The 8315-nt window shown below is 37.0% G+C and overlaps 1 protein-coding gene across 4 annotated transcripts in view; it reads left to right on the top strand.

Annotated features, from left to right (window-relative positions):
- The window catches only part of LOC107154279 (fibroblast growth factor 12), a 350801-nt gene that overhangs the window by 224 nt on the left and 342262 nt on the right, over nucleotides 1-8315 (top strand). For 2 of the 4 annotated variants that reach the window (XR_007347966.1, XR_007347964.1), the window contains exon 2: nucleotides 188-330. The gene's annotated coding sequence lies outside the window, so the exon portion shown is untranslated. Of the gene's footprint in view, nucleotides 1-187; nucleotides 331-4577; nucleotides 7567-8315 lie in introns of those variants that run through there. The other 2 variants (XR_007347967.1, XR_007347965.1) reach the window with 2 other exon arrangements.

Below are 8315 nucleotides of genomic sequence, written 5' to 3'. Positions count from 1 at the left end.
AAAAAAAAAAAAAAAAAAAAAAAAAAAAAAAAAAAAAAAAAAAAAAATTCTGAGCGGGCACAGTGCATGCATTTCAATATCAGACAAACCTCGCAACCTACCCCCTGTAGAGGCAATCTGCTGCTGCTGCTAAGTGTCCTTTGGTAGCTGATTGCAGCTTCAAGGTTTAAGAAATTCCATCTTTCAGGAAGCCTGAAGGGAAGGAAGGAAGTACGGGCGAAATCGTCAGATTGGCTTCCCAGATTTGGGAACCTGAAGCGGGCCCACATCTTCCGGCCAACTTCCATTGAACTTCCCAGCACTCGATAGGGACCGAAATGGAGAGCAAAGGTATGTGGCTGTCCCCATCGGGGACTTCCCGCTGCATGTGCGTGTGGCCAGGGCAGTACTCAGCGAGGGGACTGCAGTGCTTGGAGAGCGAGCATCATACTAGGTCGATAGGAGGAGGAGATGCTATGTCCGTTGCAGCACCGGGAAGTGTGGCAGGAAGGCCACTTCTTTTTAACTCCCACAGCCTGGAAGGCAGTGTTTAATACTCCATCAGTTGCGTAGTGAAGTGTGATGAGTTTTTTTCCCTCTTGGTGGGGTGGTGGTGGTGGTGACGGGGTTGGGGGAGAGTCCCTCCCAAAATGGAGGGGAGGAGAGCTGTGTTGGTAAAGCAGTTTCTTTTCTGTGTAATGGATGAGCTCAAATAAATACATTTCATTTGCTTTAGGATCGCTGACAGGCACGTTTGTATCGGATGTCCAATAATGCATTGCATTAAAAAAATGGATTTCTCCACCCCCCACCCCATGAACATGGTATTTCTGGGTGTGTATGACCACATTCTACTGCATTTTGAATATATATCAGCACAAAAATTGGGTCTATTTGAAACAGTGTGCGTTAGAACTGACCTCTAAGAAGAACAGTGTATCAGAGTACTGCTTGGCTCCCAAGCATGATGCATTTACTAGTTCTGGACATGTATATATTAATATTCTCCTCATAAGCAAATCTGCATAATGTATACACACCAACTGGTAAATGAACTGTAAAAATCAACTTCTGGATGGCATATTTAATCCACATAAACAAAACGACTGTTAAAATTTTAAGACTGGATATCCTTTGGATTTAACCCCATCTATGCAGGTCTCTTTCTTCTCCTTCTCTTTAAAATGCCCCCCAGGTTGGGAAAGGCTTAAGTGATGTGGTCAGATATCCAGTAGGGATACTGGATGTATTTAATTTTAGTGAAATCAGAAGAAATGATGTCAACTTTTATGAAACTATATTCATTACCCAGAACTCGAGAAGCTATATTTGAAACAAGGTTTTATTTTTAACCAGGAATGTCAGTCACTGAGGCAATGTACTTAGGATCAGGGAGTGGTGGTGAGTTACCTATTTCTGGGCTGATTAATAAAGCTGAAGTGTTGAATGATAGCAGCTATATGTTCAATAAGTTGTTTTAAGTATTTAGTTAGTAGATTTAAAGTATTTGAGCCTCAATAAGTATTTATAGTATGAAAAGAACTGAATTGATGTGGATTAAGACTAACTGGCAATTTTTAGTTTAGACAAAATATCTTATGGTACATTGATGGGTATTTTCATATCTGATAATGATGTACATAAATGAGAGAATCCATAAATAAGCATGAGATTATTAACTCTTTAATATGAACTCTAGAATTAATTTAAAAATGAAAATCCAGTCTTCCTTAATTCATAGTGGTTAGTAATATTCTAGTTGATGAAGCAATTCCAGAACATAAAGTTAAAAGAGTATTATTTTACTATGAAACAGTTTTTTTTGCACCTAGATGATACCTGGTAATTTGATCATTAAATTTGTTTATTTGGCAAAACGTTCTTGATAACATTTTTGCCTCTAATTTATACACTAATTCCTGGTCTAACATAAAATAATACTATATCTCTCTACAATAATCTTTTATTTTCCTTCATTGCCCATAAAATAAGCTGCATGCCACTGGGAGTTCAGGTGGTTTATATCTCAGATTGATGACAGTAGAGTTCCAACGACTCTGACAGTCTAGGGAGTTCAGAAAGGAGAAGTAACCTCAGAGATACATCTGAGGAGAATTGGACCAGAAGTTCTCTGTTAATTCAGAGAGCAGTGATAACAGTGAATCACAGTTCTAACCCAAAGGCAATGAAGATTTTTGCCCCATTCCAAAGTGTAGTCATTTTGTAGAGGGCTCATAGTCACCTGGGACAAAAGATAGGAAGAAAGTCTTTAAGCATGTTAGTTCTTGGACTTCCTACATGATGCTGAATTAGCCAATTAACAGTCACATTAAGAATGGCTGATTACTTAAACACTGGCTTCGCTTTCTAAGTTGATGCAAATGGCATAGCTAAAAAGTATAGCTAACTTGAAGGGTTAAAGATGTAGCTCTGTGGTACAGTGCTTGCCTAGCATGTGTAAGGCCCTACATTTAGTTCCCAGCACTGAAAAAAAAGCTCCTAAAAATTGTAGCTAACTTGAAAATTTTATTATTGTTTGTGTTAAGAGGAGTTTGCATCTGTATTTCATTCTAATTGGTACGTCTTTCATACTTTATGCTGCTGTGTACAAAATTCTTTCCCTTTCTGATTCAAATGTAATTCTAGGAAGACATTCTAAAATGTAAGTACATATGCTTCTTTTCTATTGGAAACTCTTTGTATATAGAGTCATTACATGATTCACTTGAGGGTTCAAGAGTGCTCCATCCCAGAAAAAAAAAAATTATGATCTCATTTAATTGTGAATCTTAACCTCTAGCATTTGGCAGCCTTCGTATTACCTCTAGAATTTGAAAACATCTTCCAGAGCACTTGTTCATAGTATGCAGCCAGGTTGAACTTCAGTTATTTACAAATAAGTTCAATTCTTTTTACTTCCTATTACTTATTACTTTACATCACTTCCTGTCATCCAAGGTAAAGACAAGAAGAAAACAGATCAATAAGTGATCAATTTCAGTAATCATCATGCACCTTGGTAATTTATGCTGTTTCAGAAATTTGAAATTGTGTACAGTCTCAGCAGTTTGGACAAGAATTTGTGCCTTTTGGGTCCTAAGGACTTGAGGTTCTTAAATAACTTAAAGCACTAGTATTTAGAACAATGTTCACAAACTTTGCTGACCAGTAGAATCACTTGACATGCTTTTAAAACTTCCTAATGTTACATTATAATGTTGTAATGTAATGTGTAAAAGCCATAGACATTTAAAAAATGTCCCCAGGTACAATATTTTGAGAACCACTTATTTAGACTCTTGATAATCAAAATGTGGTTTGCAGACTAGATTTTTTTTGAACCACAGAATTTTGATCTGTAGGTCTACTGAATCAGAACGTGATTTTTAACAAAATCCCTGGGTAATTTGTATACACATTAAAGTTTGAGAGGCATTGATTCAGAGTGGGGAAGAAGACTCTGTCTCTCTTTCTGCTTACCTACCTTTATCACATCTTTGTTTAGCTAGTTTCTCATTCTCATTCTGAAGAAACACCTGTAGAGTTTTCCAATGCAAGGATATTTAGGCCACATGCCTAGAAATACTGATTTGATTCTGAGTTGGGGCTTGAGAATATGTATTATTTATTTATTTAGTCATATAATTAGTAGTGCTTGGGATTAAACCCAGGGCCTTATACATGCTAGGCAAGTGCTCTAACACTGAGCCACATCCCCAGCTCCTGTAATAGGTATTTTAAAATAGCTTCCCCAAATGATTGTAAGGGATAGCCAGAGTTAACCACTGACCTTGGTCCTTGCTACTGGTGGTCCACAGGAACATAAACAGACCAGGAACTTATTATAAATAAAGAATCTCAGACTCTACCCCAGACTTACTGACTCAAATCTGGATCCAACAAGATCTGATGGTCATTTGTATGCACATTAAAGTTTAAGAAGAAGCACTAGTCTAAATTTTAAGGATCTGAAAATTTCAGGCATTTCAATAGAGAAGATTTGATATCATCTGCCTAATCAGTATAGAGACTTCAGATATGTGGTCATGTTTGGTTGTTTTTGGAAAGAATGAAAATTACATGGAAAAGAATTTCTGTCTCTGGGTTACATAAAAAAAAAAAACAAAACAGACTCATTTTAAAGTATTTTTCTCTGTTCTTACTCAAGCCATTTACTTTCAACCCCGGATTATCCTTAAAAATTTTGGATTCCTGACAATATGCTGCTGTTGGCCCATGGTATTGTTATCTGACTACTTAAATCAAGATATGTCTTAACAGAGTGAATGTTGCTTCATTGTCAGATATCTTGGCTCAACTCTTAAGATTCATTGGACATATTCCTTGTTCCATAGAATATCCCATGACTGCCCACATCAATTAATACAGTGAATATTGCACTGGTATACTTTATGTAACACAAGTACATGCTTTCCATCACATCTTGTAGTCAGTATTATAATATTTGTGTTCCTTACTTTAAAAGTATTTGTTGACCACTTGCCATGTGCCCAATGTGCTTCATTCTGAAAATGTACAAGGAAACTTAGATAAAATCCCTGATCTTAATGACCTCATTCTCCTTTCTCCACTAATAGATTCATTTACCTTCTTGTGGGCATAATCTGAACTTCTGACGTTCCTGCAGCTACCCCAGTGTCCACTTCAGGTAGAATACTTTAGTTCACATGGTGGGGATTAAGATTTCATATGTTGAATTGAATAGCCTTAATTAATTTTTCATGCTATGCTCATGTATCCAGAAGATTGTGAATTGGGAGAAGTGAAGAGTTTGGCTACTGGGAGGAGGGGTCCCAGAAACAAGAGTCAGATTGCAGAACATAGAAGGCAGTAACCTGATCCACTATCTGAGTAGAGACCTGTGTTCTCAAAAAGCCTTTGTTCTCTGTTCTGGGTCTCTCAGTCATCAGAGTCCCTCGCAGGGCATAAACCCACATATGTAAGGTACACAATAGTCATTTTTCTGAGCCTAGGATGGTTCAACCTTCAGGGGATAAAGGAAATATCTAGGTAGTCATTGGTGTAGCAAAACTGGAAAGTAATTTTAAGAAAAGTTATTTGTGGTTAGACAGCAATAAAACACTGAGGCCATTGTAGAAGGATAAGTAAAATATAATAAGTTTCATTAGAATAGAATAGACAATGGGCATAGAAGATCTAGAGTCTTACCCCAGCTCTAGTGTTGTAACTTTGGACAAATCACTTTCATTCCCTGGGTCTCAAGATTCTTAATTATTAAGGGGAGTTCATTTAGTTCAACATATTTACTTGGTTGCTACACTGCTTCAGGCACATTGTTAAAAGCAAGGGATAGATTATAAATAGGGTGTTGGCTTGCCCTCTGGGAGCTTACCCTCTAGGCATACATAAACAGACACAAGAGCTGTGGATTTATAACATTGAGTTTGTTTACTCTATTCATCCCCAGCTTTCTGGTAGGTTACCCAGGAGGTTGGAGTATAAAATCTTACCTGATTAATAACCTCAAAAGAGTCACTTAATGTTCCACAGCAAAAATACCTTCCCTTTGTTTTCCCTGAACAAGATCATAGTATGGGGGAATATTTGAACCCAAACTATGTATCTACTCCACAAGCTGTTCCAAATGACTAGCTACCTAATTAGTAACCTATTGTCTGACTTAGGTAGTTAATTTTAAGCTTGTTAGCTTCAGTAGTGAGTCCAGGGGTGGTCAGCATATTATTTACCATTCTCTTATCCCTGTCTTTTTATTCCTTAAGCTTGTGAAGTACTGATCCTATTAAATAGATGTTCTTTTTTATCTACTAAGTGACCAATAAAAATTTATTGCATTTGTTAATATTGTGTTTCCTAGTTTGCCAATGAATAGCCATAAATAACATTCATTAGACACTTTTGTCTTTTTACCAAGGACTTTAAATATGTTATTTCCCTTAAAGTCTTGTGATTATGTGTTTCAACTTCATTTTGTGGACAACAAAACAGAGGCTCAAAAAGATTGACTTACACAGATCATCTGAGTTTCTTTGTAAAATAAGATTTATTGCACCCACCCCATCCTCATGCCATATCATGATTATGAAATAAATCTCATACAAATACAGCATTTAAAGTCCTTTAAAATCATAGTCCAATTTTCATCCCCCTTAGCTGTGTTTATCTTTTCACTAGACTGTATCCTGGAGGGTAGAAAAGGATCCTTTGCCATTTCTGGTTTTAGTAGCAAGGATACCACATAGACACTAAGCAAATCATTTTCAGTGATTTTCACAAAAGCTTTAATTTATCAAAAGGGATTTTTTTTTGTGTGCTTATTTTTATTCCACTAACCCCCCCCCCCTTTTTTGGTATTTTAGGGATTGAATTCAGGGTATGCACTTTCCCACTGAACTATACACCCCAACCCCTGTTCTGCATTTTTTATAGTAGCACTGATGCTTGAATTTGCCTCTATTCTTTCTAAGACTTTGTTTTGAGGCAGTTATGTAATATTTTGTGATGAGGATGAAGATACATTGGGTCAAATATTAGACTTTGGAAGGGTTTTAAAATACAAACTGTAAATTCTGGTCATCAGCAGTGGTTCTCAATTGGAGGTGCACAGCAGAACCACTGTGTACACTGTGGTACATCACACTCAGTTATTTAAGAAGCTTTTGGACAATTAGGCTGGTGCACCCTCAATTATGAAGGTGAGCTACAGGGCTGGTGCTGTAAGGTCGTAGGTACCTGTGTCCTTCATCAGGAATCCTGCCTGGGCCTTGTCTTTTATTATCACCATTTTTTGGTGTTAAAGAGAGTGTATGTGAAGAAGAGGATCTTAATTCCTGTACTATAGGCTTGGAATAGAAAATAGATATGTAAAATAGATGGTGAGAGTCTGAGGCTAAGGCAGCTTGTCACTTCCTCCAACATCTTTGTCTTCATCTCCTTATTAGCGTCGTTGCAGGCAGAGCACGGTAGGATTTTTTTTTCCCAGGATCTATGTCTATGGCTCTAATTTTAGTTTTCTCATCTCTCCAGTTACTTTTCGAATGAGTCCTTGTCTCCTTGTCTTTGGAATGTGAGACTCCCACCCGGAGAGGCTTAGATATTCAGCTGCTGTGATGCAGCTGATGGTACTTTGGCAGAAACCTTAAAGGACACCTGTGGCCCCTTCACAGATCTTTTCCTTTTTCTTTAGCATATACTCTGCCTGTATTTTTACCTGAAACAAACCTATCACTAAGGATTCAGAGAGTGCAGATCATTGAAGGTGGCTTTAACTACATAAAAGAAGTAAAGGGAAGCTGCTATTCTGAGGCTAAATTTTTATTTCTCTCCTGTTTGTAGACCTGTCATTAGCCTGAGAAGCTGCCCAAACGGATGGACCGCAGGGGGAAAAAAAGTCTAGAAGCTTTCAGAGGCCATTCAAAAGACAACTAAACACACCTAAAACTCCCTTAGCAAGCAAGCAAGAGAAGGCAGCAATGCCAACCTCTCCCTTCCCCAGTTATTCCTACAATTATCATCTATGTGACACTATCAGATTTTTCTGTTTCTCAAATAATGGTAATCTTCAAACAGGTTGAACAAACCTCAAAACATTAGCATGTGATCATCCTAATTGTTATTATCTAGGAAGTTTCAAAATTAGTTTCCTCCAAAGGCTCTTCCATTTCAAAATATTTTTGACATTTCCAGCATTATTTAAAATTAAATTTGGTTTAGTTCTTTTTCTTCTGAGATTTAAAGAAGAAATATTTGCTCATGTGTCAAGATAAAGGCTGTGATGTAAATCACACTTGATTGGCAATCCTACAGATAATTCAAAATGAGATGACGTGGGTACTTTGTACCTATGGACTTTGCATCCGCATCAGCATTAAAAGCAAATGGACAATGCAAATACAGCAAAACCCTCAATAGGACCAAGGGAAGGAAGAACCAGAGAAAGGGCACAGACCAAGCAACACCAGTCTTTCAAAATGAGGTGATTGATTTATTCATTAAAAAAAAAAAAGGTATTTCTTGAGTATCTACTATTGGTTAGATATTATAAGACTGAGCTTTTCAAACTTGGTATGCATACCGATAATATTATGAGGCTAGATACTGGATTGATAGATGAGGGCATAGAATAAACATGCTATGTGTTCTGATGAAATATGAGTAATAGTGGATTAGATACCAGAAAACTTGGGTCTAGGATCTTGTCCTATGAAGACAAGTATCTTCCTTCTCCTTTCTGAAGCTAGGAAGAACTAACATTTTTATTCTCTTTGCCTATTTATTTTTACTTTCTTATTACAATTTGACTTTTTTTCAGCTTGTTTGCATTCTTTCTTGATGGT

This window comes from Marmota marmota, unplaced genomic scaffold (genome assembly GCF_001458135.2).
Source record: "Marmota marmota marmota unplaced genomic scaffold, marMar, whole genome shotgun sequence".
Taxonomy (NCBI): domain Eukaryota; kingdom Metazoa; phylum Chordata; class Mammalia; order Rodentia; family Sciuridae; genus Marmota; species Marmota marmota.
Note: the sequence above shows the minus strand (reverse complement) of the source record. Positions and strands in the feature narration are given on the sequence as shown.